Below are 15429 nucleotides of genomic sequence, written 5' to 3'. Positions count from 1 at the left end.
TATTTTAAAGAGTTTTGGAAATTTCAATCAAAACAATCGATCGATGAGGAACAAGAGCGTAGTGAGTACAAATCAACTCTTGACGTTTCTATGTTTATTGTTGTCAAGAGATATACAGTTAAATCTCGGTCCAATTAGAGATTATCTTTGTATTTGCTGTGATAAAGAACACATTTTAAACACAAAATTTGGACCTGGAAAGTTTGAGTGGATCTGTGATTAATGTATAGATATTTGCGGTGAAAATTCCACCGTGGATCAGAGTGTGAATGAAATTTTAACAACTTTACCTAAAGGTATCAAATTTGCTCATGTTAACATATGTGGTATACTCAATATGCTTGACCAAATCAAGATTTTACTAAAAGATGGAATATTTGATGTTTTTGCTGTCACAGAGAGCAAATTTGATTGTCATATTTCCGATTCTGAAATTAAAATCAAAGGATACACTGTTATAAAGAGGGATCGTAATCGGCATGGAGGATGTGTACTTAAGTTTATTAAAGAAAAATGGACTGTAATGAACATATGCAAAGATGAAAATTTAGAATTTTTGAGAGTAGATATCATACTTCTTAATTCACCAAAAATCAATGTAGGAGTTGTTTACAGACCGCCCGATTCCAACTCACAATGGATAGAAGATGTCGAGGAGCGGATGGAGGATTTGTCAACTTCCTTTACCGAACAAGTCATCATGGGCGACTTCAATATAGACCAATTAAAGTTTTAAATCCGCGATGGAAACATGCGGTCTCACTCAAATGATAAACGGGCGTACCCGTGTGGCGTGCGATAGCAGTACGTTGATAGATCATATATATGTTAACCATCCCGTGTTCTATAGCTCCAGGGGAGTAATGCCAATCGGGAGGAGCGATCATCACCTTGTATACTCAATACGAAAGAAATTTCAAGCTGTTTCACCACTTAACCACATCCATGTAAAGTATAGAGATCAAAAGAAACTAATTGAAAGATATTTTATTAACGATCTTAATGCTGTTGATTGGAACTCGCTGAAATTATTACCGGACATCGATAGCATGTGATCGCCTTTCCATTCTATGTTCATGACAGTTGTCAACAAGCATATGCCGATAAAAGAACGACGTATCCGTAGTGACTCTGAGAAGTGAATAAATGATGATATTCTTTCAGAAATGCGACAGAGGGATATATTACACCGCCGAGCAATAAAGTCACGTGACGAATCCGACTGGAAATTATATAAGACCGCAAGAAACAGGGTAGTGAACAAAAATTAACAATGCTAAACGCGAATTTGTGGAAAGTGCAATAAATCAAGCCAATACAAAACCAAAAGACATGTGAAAAAAATGAAACAATTCTTACCAACGGAATCGGCAACCGCTACGCCAACCTATTTAGAAATGGACCGGACAACCCGTCACATATACAAAATGCATGACCAATACTTTTAACGACTTCTTTTGCGGCATTGGACACAAACATAGAGAGAAATTTGACAGTTCATTACCTGAAATTGAACAATTAATGCCTTTTAGCATTCCAAATATTTGTATCAATTTTGTCAGAAATGAAATAAATGTTATGTCAAATTCGAAGGCTATGGGGTTAAATGCTATTTCTGTTAAACTTTTGAGAATTAGCTCAGGTGTGATTGGTGAAATTTTAACATATCTGTTAAACATGTCTATAAAACGTGGTGTGGTTGGATCGGAACGGAAAAAAGCTAGAGATATCCCTCTTTTTAAATCTGGTGACAAATTTATGGAGAACAATTATCGACCCGTGTCAGTTTTAGCAATCGTGAGCAAAATTATAGAAAGGCATGTTTTTAACTCATTTTACGAGTATTTTGATAAAAACAATCTTTTAACGGAGGATCAATCCGGTTTTAGACCAACGCATTCTTGCGAAACAGCACTTCATAACAATATTGATAAATGGTTAAGTAATATAGATAGTGGCAAATTAACAGGTGTTCTTTTTATTGATCTTAGTAAAGCCTTTGACACTGAAAACCACCAGGTATTGTTACACAAGCTTTTATCATTTGGTATTTGTCAAAATTCTTTGAAATGAGTTCAGTCTTATCTTAGCGGAAGATCACAATGTGTTAAATGGAAAGGTGTTTTGTCAGATGAAATATATGTTACAATAGGAGTGCCTCAGGGGTCCATATTGGGTCCATTGTTCTTCATTTTATTTGTTAACGATTATCCTAAATGCCCAAAGCACTCAAATGTCTCTATATATGCAGATGATACATCTCAGGATGTTTCACTTCAATCTATGGATGTTATTAAGCAAAGGTTACATGATGATCTTTTAAACTCTATGAAATGGATGGAAAGTAATACATTTACGATGAATTTGGAGAAAACACAATGTATGTTGATAGGCACTGCACAAAAACTCTCAAAGTGTAGAAAAACCTGTATCAAAGTAGGATATATTGTTTTAGATACTGTTAAAACGGCCAAACTTCTTGGTGTACAAATAGATGAATGTCTAACCTGGTCTGTACACATTGATTCTTTATGCAAGAAACTTTCACAGAAAATAGGCATTTTACGTCGTCTGCAAACTTTTATATCAAATGCAGCATTATTGAAAATTTATAACACTGTTATATTTCCTCATTTTAATTATTATTGCACAGTTTGATGCTCAGGCAAAAGCAGGGTTTTTATCGACAGACGTTTTAAATTACAGAAAAGGGAAGCCATCATTATATTGAAGGTGAAAGTAACTCAAACTTCTACAGCTGATATTTTTAGTGTTTTTAAATGGATGCCTGTTCATGATTATGTTGTATAAAGAAAACTAGTGCTTGTTTTTAAGGTTCTTAATAACATGACACCAGAAGATATGAACGTTTTTAGTTTTGTCAGCCAAGTTAGTTCCAGAACAAGAACAAGTAGCGATAGTGGCATTTTATATTTACCAAAAGTTCGAACTGAATATTATAAACGGTCTTTTAAGGTATTCTTTAACAATTTTATGGAATCAGTTGCCCGAGTATGTCAAACTGTGGTTCTATTACATCTTTTAAATCAGCATATTTGCAGCATTATTACTCAAATAAGTGATATATAAATATAATGTATATGTTTATCCCCCCCCCCCCAGTGATATCGTGTGTATATTTTATGTATATATACTACTCAAATTTTGATAAGGATCACTAGGTTATATATGGGTAATTTACCACTAACATAACAAAAGACATAAAGAACATGACCCACAATATGCCATTTTTGGCCTACCAAATTTGGAAAAATTAAAGAACACTTTAGAATAAATCTAAGATTATATTTTTTATCCATAACATGAGCCAAATTGTATTGCGCAATCGTTTCCTCACACCGGATGTTTAAAGCACTCAAGTAAATGCCCAAACCTACCGCATTTTCACGTTTTCCGGGAAAATCGCATAAATTTGCCAACTTCAGTGTATAAATTCACATGGGCCGCATTACTCACGACTCAATTTTATAAACTAAAATTAAAATGCAAAGTTAGATTAAGACTTTCCATTAAAAAAATTAACTCGTAATCAATGCGGCCATATCGAAAAAAAAATAATAATAACAAAAGTGTCGTCTGGAAACGTCAGATTCCAAGGAAGTCAACACATACATCTAACGCAGTTGATACGACTCAAAAAGAAACAGCAAAGAGGTGAGTTTTTATGTTGTTATATATTTTTTAAAATAAAAAATCAATATCTAAACGAGTAAATATGAGAGTCATGGCCTATGGTTAAGGTACAGGGGAGGGGAGGGGGTTACACCTATCGTGTATGTTTGATTCCGAAGTCCGTTCCGATGGCTTTAAAAGTACCGATTTCCCTACCTTTACTTTAAAAATGATATTGTTCGAAACAGAATGAATGTTCGAATCAAATGTACAGTACAAACTTATACGGCCATACGGAATACCCCAGTAAACATTTCAATTACACAGGCCCAGCATGTACACATGTATTACGCATGGAGATGTGCGATATATATACAGACAGTATGTTCTATCGTATGAATTTGTCCATTGGTTCTCACAATTTTACAAATTTTGTACTTTTATTATAGGCTACAGTTCAAAGTTTCTTATAAAATATGAAGTCTGTCAATCGTAACTGTAAAGTTGTAGCAAGGTGTTACACTAAGAAATGTCCGCATATTACGGCAATGTCAAACACGGTTGTTAGCTTTTATCTATTTTACATTTGTACTTGAGAATTTGAACGCACAATATTCATACATCGAACGGAGAAGAAACAATTATTGTTTTGTTTTCGATTTCAACTATTTAAGTTCGTAAATTCATAAGTCCCTTGTATATACGTGGAAAGAAACCTACAAAAACACACAGAGTTTGTTTTTAATGAAGTAGGTCAATTTAAATACATATCAAAGTATATCTTGTTAAATAATATTTGACATAACTTGTGTTGAAATGTAGAGTATTCACTTAATTATATTTACTTTTTTTTCGATTGAAGGGCAATAACTCTAAATGGAAAACATAGCTTACTAGTGGTGGATCCTATTTTTTTTTTTCGTTTTGTTTTATATACACACACGTATATCAAACGCTTTAATTGATTTTAGAATTTTTATTTTGTGCTATAGACAAAATTGATATTGAAAAGATATGTTTTAAATGTTAAGAAAAAAACCCATCTATGAAGGTGAAACAGCAAACCCCCCACCCCCCGAAAATGTATTACAATACTACTGATAATTTTTCTATTATTTATATTATTTCATGTATAGAGATGTACATGGTTTTTGCACCAGTTTTCTTTTTGGATTAGGAAAATGGTTTACTTTTTCCTTAAAAAAGGACTTTGGAAGGGTCCATTAAACAGACCCAGGTTGGGAGATTTCAGGCTCTCATGGATTTTCGTGGAAACGAGGGGGTTATTTATATTCGGTCTTTCCTACCCCGGGATAGGAAAGACCGAATATAAATAACTTTCTCGTTTCCACAGAAATATACATGGACTACATAATAGAAATAAATTAACCATGTAATATACATTGTCGTAAACCCCATACCCCCTCTATATTTCACACTGACATTAATCAACAAAACATTTGAAGATACACATTTTCAGTTTATTAGTGGAAAAAAAAATAATTCCAAGTTTTTGGATACAATTTATTAATTGATTCACCAAGCATTAATTAACAAGTTAATTGATTTATAATTAGATTTTAGGAAAAATAACCTAGGTTAATGGGTTTTAACATAAAGATAAGATTTTTATCCAACCCAAATTGTATAATTTCAATTACATGTATATGACATAAATATTTCAGATATGCCAAGGAGTGATCCCAAATTCTTTCTCTGTTTCAACTGTCCATGGAGAGTAAAACCAAAACACAGATCCAGGATTTCAAAGAAATATAGGATAGTGATCACCACTCTGATAGGGAGGGCACCATCTGATCATGATTTTCTGTGCAATAGATGCCAGAGTGTGTGTGTTGCTCCCATATTAAACAGAAGAATATCAAGTCGGTTAGGCCACAGATTCAAGACAGTCCAGCACCACCACCAGCAGCAGCAGTTCTTCCAATTAGTCCCCCTTCTGTATCATTCCCATTCCCATGTACATCAATAGGGCACACTTCATGCTGTATCTGCGAGTGACCAGGTCCAAAGTTAGTTGTAGTCCCAGTAGGAGTAAGGCATGAAATCTTCATTTCAAAAGAGGCCATCATTCCTGCCGGGGCTCGCTTCTGTACAAATCACCTACAACAAGACATAGAAGAACTTGAACCTATTGCTGATAACACCATGTTCAACAAAACAGGAGTGACACAATTACTCAATCAAGTTTTTGAGAGCTGAAGTTTTGAGAAAAGAGAAAATAAGGTTGGATTTTGACAACAGTGAAAGTCTAACAGTGAGCATCAGAATCTCCTGGGAACCCCTAAAGCTGCTTTTGAGGACTTGCTGACATATGTAAACCTATAGAATATAGAAACTTGTGCTAGATAAAAGCTTTATAACCTTTCTACCAGTGATGTATTTGTTGACAATAAAAAGGGTATTTGATTTTAGCAGAATAATTACTTATTATAAACTACTAGTATTATCATTATGATACTTAACTGGCAAATAAGAAACAACAAACATGATTTGTAAATGTTATTTCCTGTAGAGATCTACATGATACTTCTATTTTGGGAACATTATGAAAATAGGCCAATGTAACAAAAAAGATAATTTGATACTTACTATTAGGTGTCTACAGTAATTTTCCTTTAATCGGGTTTCACAGCAAATGCTCGTTGAACGTGTAATTCCGAGTAAATTCGAATTGAACATGTTTTGACGAGACGCGGTGTCAACTTATTTCGTTACCATTGATATCGATACTCGGTCGTTTTAATACTAAACCAAAAAAAAAAAAACAACCCAAAAACTATGGAATATGATATGAAACAGAATTGTTCCAGTGATTCACTTCTTTCACCATGTAAATAAACTACATACTATATTTATTCTTCTTCTTATTTCAGTATTTTAAAATTCAAGTAAAAATAATTTAAAAGTAAAGTTGAACAATCACGGCTTTGAACATCATTTCCAAAATATTTCTTATTTCTATTTCCCGGTCAAAAATGCTTATTATGATCATTGAATAAGCCAATCTAGCTATTTGAGTGCATATAACTTGATATATTCAGATATTTATAGGTTCATGTACATTGTACATGGTCATTGGAGGTTTATTGTTGTGACGTGTATCCCGAAATGTTAATTTTTTAACATTAAATACCACAATATTCAACGTCATAGTAACAAAAAAGTATAGAATATATGAAAAAAAGAAAAACATTTCTAGAAAGCCTATATCTCGAAGATTATTATATACGGAAATTATCAATATCCCAGGCTAGGCCATTTTTCATGGTTCGTGGGTCATGTTCTTTGACTCAGAAACGTGTTTACTCAGGTTATGAATGACAATTCATGAACGACATGAACTTTTATCAATACAGAATGCTTGAAATCTGATAACAACACCAAAAGGCATTTCATTACAAAAAGTTAACAGCAAACCAGAGAAAGAATTACACAGTTTTTGGGGATAGTCCATCATTACACTTAGTCGATGATGTGTCAATACCAGATATGGCCTCCCCTTGTATCAATGACGGCTTGACAACGTCGAGCCATGTTGTCAATAAGCACCCGTATGTTTCCAATGGGAAGGTTGTTCCACTCTTCCACGAGGGCGTTTCCGAGCTCTGACAAAGTCGTGGGTTGTGTTCTACGGCGTGAAAGGGTAACCTGCAGCATGTTCCATACATGCTCAATCGGGTTGAAGTTTGGCGAGCGCGCTGGCCAGTCCATACGGACAATTGTCTCCTGCTGAAGGTAGTCCTCCACCACCCTGGCGCGATGAGGACGGGTGTTATCATCCATCAGGATGAACTCAGGGCCAACAGCGCCAGCGTAGGGTCTGACGTAAACATCGAGGATCTCATCCCGGTACCGCAACCCCCGTCATTGTTCCTCTCTCCAGGACATGAAGATCTGTTCTTCCATTCCTGCTGATTCCACCCTAGACCATGATGGAACCACCACCATAACGGTCATGTTCACTGATGTTGGCATCATGGAAACATTCACGTTGTCGTCGCCACACTCGGTGCCTCCTGTCTGTAAAGTCTAAACAATACCTGGACTCATCGGTGAACAGAACTTGAACCCAATCGTTCTGAGTCCAAGTGACATGATCTTCAGCCCAGTCCAATCGCTCCCGCCGGTGTCGAACAGTCAGAGGGACTCGAACATATACCCTTCTCGAGTTGAGACCTGCATTGTAAAACCGATTCCGTATCGTCTGAGTGGACACATTCACCCCCGAGGCGTTCAGGGGGTCGTTACGTAGGATGGTTGCTCTCCAGAAGGGATGGCGTCGTGCCTGAAGAGCCACAAAATGGTCTTGGCGTTGGGTTGTCGACCTCTGACGACCACCCCCATGTCGGTGTGTTGCTGTACCAAAAGTTTGCTGTCGGTTCCAGGGACTGTTTACAACGCTCTGGTTGACGTTTAGTGCATTTGCAACGTCATGAATAGCCAGCGTCAAGCATTCCAATACATCTGTCCAGTTGTTCTGTCGTCAGTCGACGCATTACACGTTGAGGGGGCACTGTGTTGATAAACGTAGTGTAAACACTCAAGTGAGTTTGAAATTTTAGAAAGAATCAGACGCCGATGCCTGAGTGAAAATCGTGCAATGGTAGCAAAAGCATAAACTGTGATGAGAAACGCATTTCCCATGGCATGATATGCACGTGCAAATTTGTTGAAGACGTTTTTGATTTCACTTGGACACAATATTGCCAGTTATGCAATTATTAATTTTTTAAACAGAAAAATATCTATGATCCTTATCAAATTTTGAGTAGTATATTTTATATTATGTTATCTATGTTTCTATTCTTTCATTTAGCTGTCTGTGAATATGTTTTATACAGGACCACAATGCAAACTAGTCATTCGTACTAATTGTGCTATCCTGTCTAAATAAAATAATTTATAATTATTATTATAGAAAATACGAGTCAGAAATATACATGCTACACTGTTAGCTCCCAGACAATCTCACTATTTGTATGATACATAGGTTATTAAAGAAACCATTGAGGCAGTTAATGTGCCTTGGAGTTTTCAGTGTGTGAATATAATTGTTTGGCTCTGTGTTGAATTGTGCCTCTCGACCATAGAACTATTCATAATGCTTTTCGCATATAATATATCCGATATCATAAGTTTTATTCAAATTTAGTCGGGTACCCAATTTCCTTGAAACAGATACCTGAAAGCAAGAAAAAAATATTTAAAAATACGGATTTTCTGCAGTGTTGTTACACTGAATTCCAGCTGTAACTTCTGCAAAAGTGATTACCACAAATGTGATCAATCATTTAGATTATGAAAGGCGAAGATAATGTTTATCTAATGAATACGAAATTGAAAGTAGGAAAGCACAAACCTGTTGATGATATGACAGGTAAAATCAGGTGATGGTGTGAGTAGGCATCCCTTGTTGACCGCCATAAAGTATATACAGTGCAGCCAATGTGTATTATTCATATAATTGTGCTACATCCGCCCTGTCTGATTCGATCTCTCGATAACACCCGACAACTGTCCATTGTGTATTGGGGTTTTGACTGTAGCAATGTATTACACGCTGTGTTAAGAGTTACCACTGTTTTACTTGGTATTCTGTTTGCATTTCTGAGTATAAATAATAGATCAAAAGTTTTCATAAGACATACCGCATTATTTTCTTTTCATATAGTTTTCTAATGTTGCTTTTTTGCAAGACTAAACCGTTGCATATGATGAATAGATCCAAACTCGACCCGTCCATTTCGTGCTATTGTGTGTGTAGATACATCTCTAAGGTTGTTTGGGTTTTTAAAGCTTACGTCTTTACAGGTTGCACAGTGTAGTTTTGTAGTTTTGCATTGGATTGTGAGGAACGAAGCATGCTTGATATGTTATGAAATAAAACCGAAAATGGTGAAACATATGCTTCACTTAATCCGTTTTGGAGATGACAACCTGCATCAGGTTAGGTATTTATCGTATAGCACAGGACAAACTCTGCCTGATCCGCTAGGTAATCAAAAGCAATCCTACTAATTAGTGAACAAAACCAGTCCAAATTAATACAAAACAGAATCTGCCTAAACCAATGCTATCTCGAGTGTTCAGAATTAAATGTCATTTAAGGTATATATAATTAATAGTAGTCTACAGTAAACATAGTCAATAGTAGTCCATAATAAACAAAAGCAATAGTAGTCTATTGTAAATATAAACTGACTAAACCAATGCTATCTCGAGTGTTCAGAATTAAATGTCATTTAAGGTATATATAATTAATAGTAGTCTACAGTAAACATAGTCAATAGGAGTCCATAATAAACAGAAGCAATAGTAGTCTATAGTAAATATAATTGATTGCATGCTTTACTGAACATAATAAAAAATATTTATAGAAAACATAATCAGTAGTAGTCTACAGCAAAATAACGATATAGTAGTCAATAGTAATCATAATCAATTATAGTCTATATAAAACAAATCATTAGTACTCTATTGTAAACAGAATCAATTGTAGTCTATTGTAAAAAAAAATATAATGTAGTTTGTAGTAAACACAATCAATACAAGTCCATAGTAAACAGAATTAATTGTAGGTTTTAGTAAACAAAATCAATTGTAGTGTATAGTAAACAGAATCAATAATAGTATATAGTAAACACAATCAATAGTAGTCTTTAGTACACAGAATCATTGGTGGTGTATATTAAACAGGATCAATGTTAGTTTAAAGTAAACAGAATTGATAATAATATAGAGTAAAAAGAATCAAAAGTAGTCGACAATAAAAATAATCAATTGTAGTCTTTAGTAAACATAATCAATGATAGTATGCCTTAAACAAAATCATAAAAAGTCTTTAGTAAACAGAATCAATCGTAGTCTATAGTAAACAGAATCAATATTAGTCTATAGTAAACAGAATTAATAGTAGTCTTTAGTAAACAGAATCAATAGTAGTTTATATTAAACAGAATCAATAGTAATCTTTAGTAACAAGAATTAATAGTAGTCTATAGGAAACAGAATCAATAGTAGTCTTTAGTAAACAGAATCAATATTACTCTATATTAAACATAATCATTAGCAGTCTATAGTAAACAAAATCAATCGTAGTCTCTATTAAACACAATTAATAGCTGTCTATATTAAACAGAATCAATAGTAGTCCATAGTAAACAAAATGAATAGTATTCTATTGTAAACAGAATCAATAGTAGTCTATAGTAAGCAGAATCAATAGCAGTCTATTGTAAACATAATCGATAGTAGTCTATATTAAACAAAATTAATAGCAGTTTTTAGTAAACAGAATTAATAGTAGTCTATATTAAACAGAATCAAAAGTATTCTTTAGTAAAGAGAATTAATAGTAGTCTATAGTAAACAGAATCAATAGCAATATTTCGTAACCACAATCAATAGTAGTCTATATTAAACAGAATCAATAGTAGTCTATATTAAACAGAATCAATAGTAGTCTATATTAAAGAGAATCAATAGTAGTCTATAGTAAACAGAATCAATAGTAGTCTATAGTTAACATTATCAAAATTAGTCTTTTGTAAAATGAATTAATAGTAGTCTATAGTAAACAGAATCAATAGTAATATTTCGTAACCAGAATCAATAGTAGTCTATTTTAAACATAATCAATAGTAGTCTATATTAAACAGAATCAATAGTAGTCTATATTAAACAGAATCAATAGTAGTCTATATTAAACATAATCAATAGTAGTCTTTAGTAAACAGAATCAATAGTAGTCTATAGTAAACAGAAACAATAGTAGTCTTTTGTAAAATGAATCAATAGTAGTCTATAGCGAACAGAAGCAATGATAGTATATAATAAACAGAATCAATAGTAGTCTATAGTAAACAGAATCAATAATAATCTATATTAAACAGAATCAATAGTAGTCTATATTAAACATAATCAATAGTAGTCTTTTTGTTAAATGAATTAATAGTAGTATTTAGTAATTAGAATCAAAACTAGTCAACAGTAAATAAAATCAATTTTAGTCTTTAGTAAACAGAATCAATGACAGTATATATTAAACAGAATCAATAATAGTCTATATTAAAGAAAATCATTAGTAGTCTATAGTAAACAAAATCAATCGTAGTCTATAATAATAAGAATCAATAGTTGTCTATAGTACATATAATCAATGGAAGTCTATAGTAATCGACAGTAAAGAAAATCAGTTGTAGTCTTTAGTAAACAGAATCAATAGTAGTCTTTAGTAAACAGAAGCAATAGTAGTCTATAGTAAACAGAATCAATAGTAGTCTTTAGTAAACACAATCAATAGTAGTTTATATTAAAGAGAATCAATAATTGTCTATAGTACATATAATTAATGGAATTATATAGTAATCGACAGTAAAGAAAATCAGGTGTAGTATTTAGTAAACAGAATCAATAGTAGTCTTTATTAAACAGAATCAATAGTAGTCTATAGTAAACAGAATCAATAGTAGTCTATAGTAAACAAAATGAATAATAGTCTATATTAAACATAATCATTAACAGTCTATAGTAAACAGAATCAATTGTAGTCCATATTAAACAGAACCAATGTAGTATTGAATTGATTGAACATTGTTTAAAGCCCCTTTCCAAAATATTTCACTTATATGGAGACGTCACCATTGACGGTGAAGGGCTGCAAAATTTAGGCCTATGCTCGGCGCTTATGGCCATTGAGCAGGGAGGGATCTTCATCGTGCCAAACCTGTTGTGCCACAAGACTTCGATTTTTGCTGTCTCATCCGAAGGACCGTCCCATTTAGTCGTCTCTTACGACAGGCAAGGGTTACCGAGGACCTATTCTAACCCAGATCCCCAAATAATTCAATAGTAGTGTCTAGTAAACATAATCAATCTTATTATAAAGTCCACAATATCAATGTTAGCCTATTGTAAAAAGCATCAATAATAGTATATATTAAAGAGAATCAATTGTAGTCTATAGTAAACAGAATCAATAGTTCTCTATAGTCAACAAAATCATTAGCAGTCTATAATAAACAGAATCAATATTAGTCGATAGTAAACAGAATCAATAGCAGTCTATAGTAAACACAATCAATAGTTGTATATAGTAAACACAATCACTAGTAATATATAGAAAACGGAATTAGTCGTCGTCAATAGTAAACAAAATAAATAGTAATCTATTGTAAACATAATCCATACTAGTCTATAGTAAACATAATCAATAGTAGTCTATTGTAAACAGAATGAATAGTAGTCTATAGTAAACACAATTAATAGTAGTCTATAGTAAGCAGAATCAATAGTAGTCTATAGTAAACACAATCAATAGTAGTCTATAGTAAAAACAATCAATAATGGTCTATAGTAAACAGAATGAATAGCAGTCTATATTAAACATAATCATTAACAGTCTATAGTAAACAGAATCAATTGTAGTCCATATTAAACAGAACCAATGTAGTATTGAATTGATTGAACATTGTTTAACGCCCCTTTCGAAAATATTTCACTTATATGGAGACGTCACCATTGGCGGTGAAGGGTTGCAAAATTTAGGCGTATGCTCGGCGCTTATGGCCATTGAGCAGGGAAGGATCTTCATCGTGACAAACCTGTTGTGCCACAAGACTTCGATTTTTGCTGTCTCATCCGAAGGACCGCCCCATTTAGTCGTCTCTTAAGACAGGCAAGGGTTACCGATGAACTATTCTAACCCAGATCCCCAAAGAATTCAATAGTAGTATCTAGTAAACATAATAAATCTTATTATAAAGTCCACAAAATCAATGTTAGCCTATTGTTAAAAGCATCAATAATAGTATATATTAAAGAGAATCAATAGTAGTCTATAGTAAACTGAATCTATTGTAGTCTATAGTAAACAGAATCAATTGTAGTCTATAGTAAACAGAATCAATAGTTCTCTATAGTCAACAAAATCATTAGCAGTCTATAGTAAACAGAATCAATATTAGTCGATAGTAAACAGAATCAATAGCAGTCTATAGTAAACACAATCAATAGTTGTATATAGTAAACACAATCACTAGTAATATATAGAAAACGGAATTAGTCGTCGTCAATAGTAAACAAAATAAATAGTAATATATTGTAAACATAATCCATACTAGTCTATAGTAAACATAATCAATAGTAGTTTATAGTAAACAGAATGAATAGTAGTCTATAGTAAACAGAATTAATAGTAGTCTATAGTAAGCAGAATCAATAGTAGTCTATAGTAAACATAATTAATAGTAGTCTATAGTAAACAGAATCAATAGTAGTCTATAGTAAACAGAATCAATAGTAGTCTATAGTAAACAGAATCAATAGTATTCTATTGTAAACATAGTCCATATTGGTCTATAGTAAACATAATCAATAGTAGTCTATAGTAAATAGAATCAATAGTAGTCGATAATAAACAAAATTAGTAATAGTCTATAGTAAACAGAATCAATAATAGTATATAGTAAACATTATCATTAGTAGTCAATACTAAACGAAATCAATAGTTGTACATAGTACACAAAATCAATAGTAGTCTATAGTAAACATAATCCATAGTAGTATATGGTAAACATAATCAATATTAGCCTATAGTGAACTGAATCAATAGTAGTCAATAGTAAACAGAATCAATAGTAGTCTATAGTAAACTAAATCAATAGTAGTCTATAGTAAACAGAACCAATAGTAATCTATAGTGAACTGAATCAATAGCAGACTATAGTAAACAGAAACAGTAGTAATATATAGTGAACTGAACCAATAGTAGTCGATAGTAAACAGAACCAATATCAATATATAGCAAACAGAATCAATAGTAATCTATAGTAAAAACAATTCATACTAGTTTATAGTAAAAAGAAACAATAATAGTCTATAGTAAACAGAATCAATAGTAGTCTATAGTAAACAGAATCAATAGTAATCTATAGTAAACTAAATCAATAGTAGTCTATACTAAACAGAACCAATAGTAATCTATAGTGAACTGAATCAATAACAGACTATAGTAAACAGAATCAGTAGTAATATATAGTGAACTGAACCAATAGTAGTCTATAGTAAACAGAACCAATATCAATATATAGCAAACAGAATCAATAGTAGTCTATAGTAAAAACAATTCATACTAGTTTATAGTAAAAAGAAACAATAATAGTCTATAGTAAACAGAATCAATAGTAGTCTATAGTAAACAGAATCAATAGTAGTCTATAGTAAACATAATCAATAGTAGTCTATAGTAAACAGAATCAATAGTAGTTTGTAGTAAACAGAATCGTTAGTAGTCTATAGTGAATGGAATAAATAGTAGTCTATAGTAAACAGAATCAACAGTAATCTATAGTAAACATAATCAATAGTAGTCTATAATAAACATAATCAATTGAGGAATAACACATTTTTTATTGAATTATATGATGCTATTTTCTGAATTATAATCATTTTACTATGTTAAAAGTACCAACAAAGCAATACCACCTTGCTTATTAAGCTCATATTGTGATGAAATAGAATAGTAGTTATGAATCGTGATACTCGTTATCAAAACCATTTTTAAAAACGTTGGTCTCATTTTCTGCTATATCAGTGTTATATTAGATACAACATTAACACTAACTAAATGCATTTCTTTTTCTTTCAGGGCTCTGAGTCGTAATCAAATAAAAGATATACCAGAAACAGTATTCTCCAGTCTCGTGAATTTACAAAAGCTGTAAGTGTATTTTTGTTTTGAATTTGAAAATGAAACAAAATTGATATAACAGG

At 32.4% G+C, this 15429-nt stretch overlaps 1 long non-coding RNA gene across 1 annotated transcript; it reads right to left on the bottom strand.

The window, feature by feature from the left end:
* Nucleotides 1-5092: 5092 nt before the first annotated feature.
* Nucleotides 5093-6401, bottom strand: LOC130049241 (uncharacterized). Its single transcript, XR_008797731.1, has 2 exons — nucleotides 6247-6401; nucleotides 5093-5757 (listed from the first exon to the last, which is right to left on the bottom strand). It is a non-coding gene; the product is annotated as an uncharacterized LOC130049241 (long non-coding RNA).
* Nucleotides 6402-15429: the final 9028 nt, after the last annotated feature.

This window comes from Ostrea edulis, chromosome 8 (assembly GCF_947568905.1).
Source record: "Ostrea edulis chromosome 8, xbOstEdul1.1, whole genome shotgun sequence".
Classification (NCBI taxonomy): domain Eukaryota; kingdom Metazoa; phylum Mollusca; class Bivalvia; order Ostreida; family Ostreidae; genus Ostrea; species Ostrea edulis.
This window is presented reverse-complemented; position numbering and strand designations above follow the sequence as displayed.